This window comes from Polyodon spathula, chromosome 25 (assembly GCF_017654505.1).
Source record: "Polyodon spathula isolate WHYD16114869_AA chromosome 25, ASM1765450v1, whole genome shotgun sequence".
Lineage (NCBI taxonomy): Eukaryota > Metazoa > Chordata > Actinopteri > Acipenseriformes > Polyodontidae > Polyodon > Polyodon spathula.
The window spans coordinates 1,863,936-1,870,531 of NC_054558.1; positions in this window are offsets into that span (position 1 = coordinate 1,863,936).

The window sequence follows — 6,596 nt, forward strand, 5'->3', positions numbered from 1 at the left end:
CAACCGGACCCGTGCAGACACAAGCAATGCCACAGAGTTCAGCCCACTGTTGACACACAGTCACACTCCCACACAAACTGAGGGCAGTGAATCTGAAAGCTAATGCGACTCGGAGCACCGATATTCATTTGCAAGCACTGACCGCTACCGAGATTCATGCTGCAGGGGACAGCGCAGCGACAGGCCACCCCCACCCACGCATGCAAATGCATAAACAGCTACAGCACACAATACATGGCTTTGGAGATTATTTCCATGGGTCACAGCGCAGGGGTCGATGGATACAGTGTATAGAGGGTCTGTCGACTGGTTGTGTTGTACAGCGCAGGGGTCGACAGTGTATAGGGTCTGTCGATGGGGTCTGGTTGTGTTGTACAGCGCAGGGGTCGATGGATATGAAGGCAGTGTATAGAGGGTCTGTCGATGGGGTCTGGTTGTGTTGTACAGCGCAGGGGTCGATGGATATGAAGGCAGTGTATAGAGGGTCTGTCGATGGGGTCTGGTTGTGTTGTACAGCGCAGGGGTCGATGGATATGAAGGCAGTGTATAGAGGGTCTGTCGATGGGGTCTGGTTGTGTTGTACAGCGCAGGGGTCGATGGATATGAAGGCAGTGTATAGAGGGTCTGTCGATGGGGTCTGGTTGTGTTGTACAGCGCAGGGGTCGATGGATATGAAGGCAGTGTATGAGGGTCTGTCGATGGGGTCTGGTTGTGTTGTACAGCGCAGGGGTCGATGGATATGAAGGCAGTGTATAGAGGGTCTGTCGATGGGGTCTGGTTGTGTTGCACAGCGCAGGGGTCGATGGATATGAAGGCAGTGTATAGAGGGTCTGTCGATGGGGTCTGGTTGTGTTGTACAGCGCAGGGGTCGATGGATATGAAGGCAGTGTATAGAGGGTCTGTCGATGGGGTCTGGTTGTGTTGTACAGCGCAGGGGTCGATGGATATGAAGGCAGTGTATAGAGGGTCTGTCGATGGGGTCTGGTTGTGTTGTACAGCGCAGGGGTCGATGGATATGAAGGCAGTGTATAGAGGGTCTGTCGATGGGGTCTGGTTGTGTTGTACAGCGCAGGGGTCGATGGATATGAAGGCAGTGTATAGAGGGTCTGTCGATGGGGTCTGGTTGTGTTGTACAGCGCAGGGGTCGATGGATATGAAGGCAGTGTATAGAGGGTCTGTCGATGGGGTCTGGTTGTGTTGTACAGCGCAGGGGTCGATGGATATGAAGGCAGTGTATAGAGGGTCTGTCGATGGGGTCTGGTTGTGTTGTACAGCGCAGGGGTCGATGGATATGAAGGCAGTGTATAGAGGGTCTGTCGATGGGGTCTGGTTGTGTTGTACAGCGCAGGGGTCGATGGATATGAAGGCAGTGTATAGAGGGTCTGTCGATGGGGTCTGGTTGTGTTGTACAGCGCAGGGGTCGATGGATATGAAGGCAGTGTATAGAGGGTCTGTCGATGGGGTCTGGTTGTGTTGCACAGCGCAGGGGTCGATGGATATGAAGGCAGTGTATAGAGGGTCTGTCGATGGGGTCTGGTTGTGTTGTACAGCGCAGGGGTCGATGGATATGAAGGCAGTGTATGGAGGGTCTGTCGATGGGGTCTGGTTGTGTTGTACAGCGCAGGGGTCGATGGATATGAAGGCAGTGTATGGAGGGTCTGTCGATGGGGTCTGGTTGTGTTGTACAGCGCAGGGGTCGATGGATATGAAGGCAGTGTATAGAGGGTCTGTCGATGGGGTCTGGTTGTGTTGTACAGCGCAGGGGTCGATGGATATGAAGGCAGTGTATAGAGGGTCTGTCGATGGGGTCTGGTTGTGTTGTACAGCGCAGGGGTTGATGGATATGAAGGCAGTCTCTAAACGAATTCCTAGAACAGGTTAGAAAGCAGCTCTAGAAACAAGGGGGAGTCGTTAATTGGAGTGTATGGAATTTTAAATTGGTACAGATAACCCACACATTACTATTTCAGTCTTAACACAGAAGGCAGTGAACAAGAGGTCACCAATAGCAGCTCAGTGCTATCAGAACAGAACAGGAAGCACTGGGGATAAACACACGGACACAGAAACAGTGAAAACGATAAGCCACCACCCTAGGGCTATTGAACCATCTTGCTGGGCTAAAGGCTGACCACAACACTCCACTCAACTGTTTCTCCTCAGAGTCTACACAGCTTTCAAAAGAGATAGGAGAAAAATAACGTATCCTTTTACTTGTACATTAAAACAGCTCCTTTATAAAGCCAATGAAAATCCTGGAAACAGCCCTTTCACTGCACCAAATAATAATAAATACATTAGAACCAACAAGCTGCATTCTAGAAGTAGAATAATAATAAATACATTAGAACCAACAAGCTGCATTCTAGAAGTAGTGAACACTAATAAAAGCCAGCAAGGAGGATTAGAGGAGACAAGGGCAGGGTTCCACACAGTAACTGTGTATTACATAGCTGTTTACCAAGACAGATACAGGGCTGTGTAATCTAGTATTCCTTTCACAGATGTACAGTACCATACTTCTACTCCTCAAACACAGCAAAGCATGTGTGCATGGTTCGACTGGGCTCAGATTACAAGAGCAGAATCCGCTTTGCTTGAAAGCGTTAAGCAATTTCCTTTATAAAGGAGCGCCCAGGACAGCGACACAAATGTACATAATATAATAACAGGCCACCACTGTGCACACTGTGTACTGAAATTGTATTAGGAGCTCGCGTTGTCTCAGCCCTTCCCTGGGGGATGGAGGCTTTTAGAAAGGCATGCGATAAGATAAAGCATGGAGAGAAAGAGAGAAGGATATTGAGGCACAGTAGGGAGTCGCCCTGTTTCATCACTGACAGGAGTGCTCTTTTCCACCTGGCATTCGCATTGAAATCCACAGTTTCCATGCAATGCAGACTATTCTTTTTTTTCCCCACCTGGATGTGATCAATCATACCTCAACAGGCAGAATAATAAAACTCTCCTCTTCATCCATCCTTCCCTCGGCTCCTCTTCTCTCTCTTGTTGTCCGAGCCCAGTAGCCAGTTCGCCGCGGGGAGTTTGTCGGCTGCATCTCTAATCAGTTGTATTGATTTGCCATTTTGGGTTTTGCAAAGAGAACAGGCAGCGCTTTGTTTCAAAGAGGAGCGAGGGAGACTCTGTCTCGTGATTTATTGGAGGAGTTGGAGCACTGCACTCTCTCTGAGGCATAGCCGTGGAACTCAAGGGCGGGTAGGGGGTCACTCGCTACCCAGATAGGGGTGCAGGGGCCAACGCGTTTGAAATCTGACGGGATTCAGACAGCATAGAGAACTGGCTCTTTTAGAGACGCTTTGGAGAGCTGCGACACTACAGCCTCTACCCCTACTGGACTAGATGAGCTGCTAGTGGTCACTAATCAGACCCTAAAGCAACACAAACACATCAAACAGACAGAATGCCATCGACACGCCCTCATTCACTGCCCTTTCACCATTCAGTGGGAAAGCATGTGTTCGCTCACTTGTCATCTGAACCACAGCGGGTTCCCCTGGGGCTCGTGCGGCTCCACCAGAGCCCTCGTTAGGAAGGCAGCGGGTCTGCAGTGTCAGGCCAGGACAGCCAACTCCCTCCCTGCAACTTTCAAGCTGAAAACAAACCAATCAACAGTTCCTCTACAGCGTCCAGCCCCCAGTCTCAATTAAACAAGCCCTGCCACTCAAGCGGTTCACCGAGTTTTCAGCGTGATGAGAATCAAGGGGTATATGGAGGCACGAGTCTGTGATAAAGAATGCTACACTTCCACGTATCCGCTTAGCAGCACTCCTGTCCTGCCAGTGTCACAACATGCTTGTTATCACCACCTCCTATTCCCGCTCTTGTTAATATATCGCACACCTTCCTAAAAGTTCTACAACTGATTTCCACCCCCAAAGACACGAAAGCTTCCTCTAACCTAACCTAGCCCCAAATATAAGGTTTTAAAATGAAAATGCACTTGCTGTAACAGAAGTTGCTTTCAAAACTTGACATATGAAACCTCTGTGGCTAATGGAAGCGCAATGGAAGTGTTTTGTTGGCTACATTATAACCACTTCCATGGTTGCTGTTGCTGCTCGTTCCCTTTGAAGATATATGAAATGGGTTTGACTGCTCCTTAATGAGGCAGATTGCTTGCTCAAGCGAGTGAAGGAAACAATGTTCCGTTAAATCAGGCTTCTTTCTCCTTGTCGGTTCCTGCCTCAGTAGCAGGGCTAGTAACCCACTTTCCGATTAATACACAGCGGTACTTTCTGTACAAGGGAGCATGGGCACAGTGCTGAAAGACAGCATCGTTTTTAAAATGTAAAGAACTGTAAATATCAAGAGCTTTCGCTCAGAGAATGCATATGCATGTCTGTAAATCACAAGAAAAATCTGTAGGCTACACACAAAGGAGGTTATGAAACACTCTCAACTTGAATCCTTTCTCTAAATTAGATGGCGTGTTGCCACTGTGCTCTGGACAGGGCAGTGGGGCCGGAGAGCTGAGAATGGGCAGTGTAATGTGTTCGTTAGGGTGCAGGACAGCGCTGAGCAGCAGAGAGAGAAAGCGCTCCATTCCCAGGAGCGCTCCAATAAAGCTTAATGAAAAACAGGGCTCAGAATTAAACAGCAGCCAAGCAAGAGCAGAGAGGATGCCAGTGCAGCGTCTTGTTTATTACTGCAGACAAGAAGATTGTGCGTTTTTAAATTTATCTTTTTTTTTTTTTTTTACTGCAATAGGAAACATATGACTTTCCTTCACAAATCCGAGACGAGACTCCTAACAGAACAGATTCAATTAGCTTTCCCTGTTCGGAACAGATGGTACAAGAGAAAGCGCAGGTCATCAATGTCTTACACTTTACTTTCCAAGAGAGACCATCTTCCCGATCTTTTTCCTTTGCTCGTGCTGCCAAATCATGAGGAATCACACCAGCGGGAACCCACAATCCAGCTGCGCTCAAGACAGGGGGGCCACGTCACACCTAGTAATGAACGCTGAGCATCTTCAATGGGCATTGCATTCAAGCCCTCTTAAAAAGCAAAGACTGCTTCCTACATTGCAAGGGATTTACCAAGCCCCGAGTCCATTATGCAATACAATATGGAAATGTAGCCATCACTGAAGAACTAAAGCATGGCAAGACGCAGGCTAATTTACACCTGAAGCAAAACCTTCACATGCGAGCCCAGAGGAGGCATTTAAAACCATTAGAACAGAGCAGAGGGAGAAACTGGAGTACGTAAATGCTGTAATGTGACAGAATTTTAAACAATTAGACCCTGAATTTCCGAACAGACCCTCAATTAAACGGTTTTCCACTTTGCATGTTAATTAGCCTCGCGAGAGTTCTGAGAAGGGCGAAGCCAGACCCAGGGTCAGCGTTTTTATGAGTCGCCGTCCTCACTGACTCAGGAACTAATAAAGGGGAGTCTCTGGAGCAACTCTTAGCAGGTTTAGGTGGTTTACTGACAAAAGGTCAAAAATCTCAAAAATGATCACTGCCAACAAAATAACAAGCTGCCGTTCACTTCTATTTATTAGAGAGATCTGGAGTGTGCAGGTTTGAAACGCGCACTACAGCAAGCATGCACTCTTCTAAAATGCGATACCCAAATCACACTGCCAATGCATGACGGTCGCATGGTTTCAATGCGAGTTGCCGCGAGTAAATTTGTGAGGCAATTTTTTCCCATGGTCTTTCCAAGGTTATGCATTCACCACTGTTTGTTTGATATGCTTTACCATGCCTCTCTGTGCTTCACAGTGCTTACTATACCATGCCTTCCCTATGCTCTGTTACACTTTGCCATGCTTTTACTGTGGCACACTTTTATAAGGCTTGTGCGAGTTTGTAACCCTGCTGTCTCTGGTTTTAACCGAGCAAGATCCCCATGCTAAAAGTCCATGAATCAGAAAGGATCCTTGTAAGATGATGAAAGACGATACAAGTCCTGTGTACAGTACTCTCTCTCACCTCACTCGATACAAACTGGCAGGGCCAGGAGACCCAGTTCTATTTAAATAGCAGGATGGTCTCATTAGTACAAACAGTAATGATTTCTTAAATGAGAGCTAACACTCTGTTCCTCACCACAAAGACAGTCTGCTTCCAGTGATCAATCACCCCTTGATCTCGCAGAGCCCTTTACTGGAGCAACACACTGTGAAGATTATTAACCAGGAGCTCAGCTAGGAAAGAGGGTATTTAAAGCATGAGGGTTGGCTAAATGCATGAGGAAATGCAGGATCGGGGGCAGCAGGGTTTTAAACCTGGGTTGAGGGGTGCATGGAAAGGAGGTAATAGTCATCCTGGTAATGAAGACTTTTATGTGAGCAAGGGAAGTCCAGACAGACAGGTTGCAATGGTGATGAACCCTTTGAGAATACTAATTACACACAGATTGCTGTGTGATTTACTTGCAGACATGCACTGATTCAGTCAGTCAGTCAGTTCGGTTCTGCTTAATTACCGGTTTTGATTATTTGTGTGACTAGACAAGCAACCCACACAGTCACGACCCCGGGAGTTTTTGACGAGAATGGAGCAGAACAATGGTTTCCAGAAAGGCATGGGAGAGAAGCTGTTGGAAAAAATCTGCCTCTT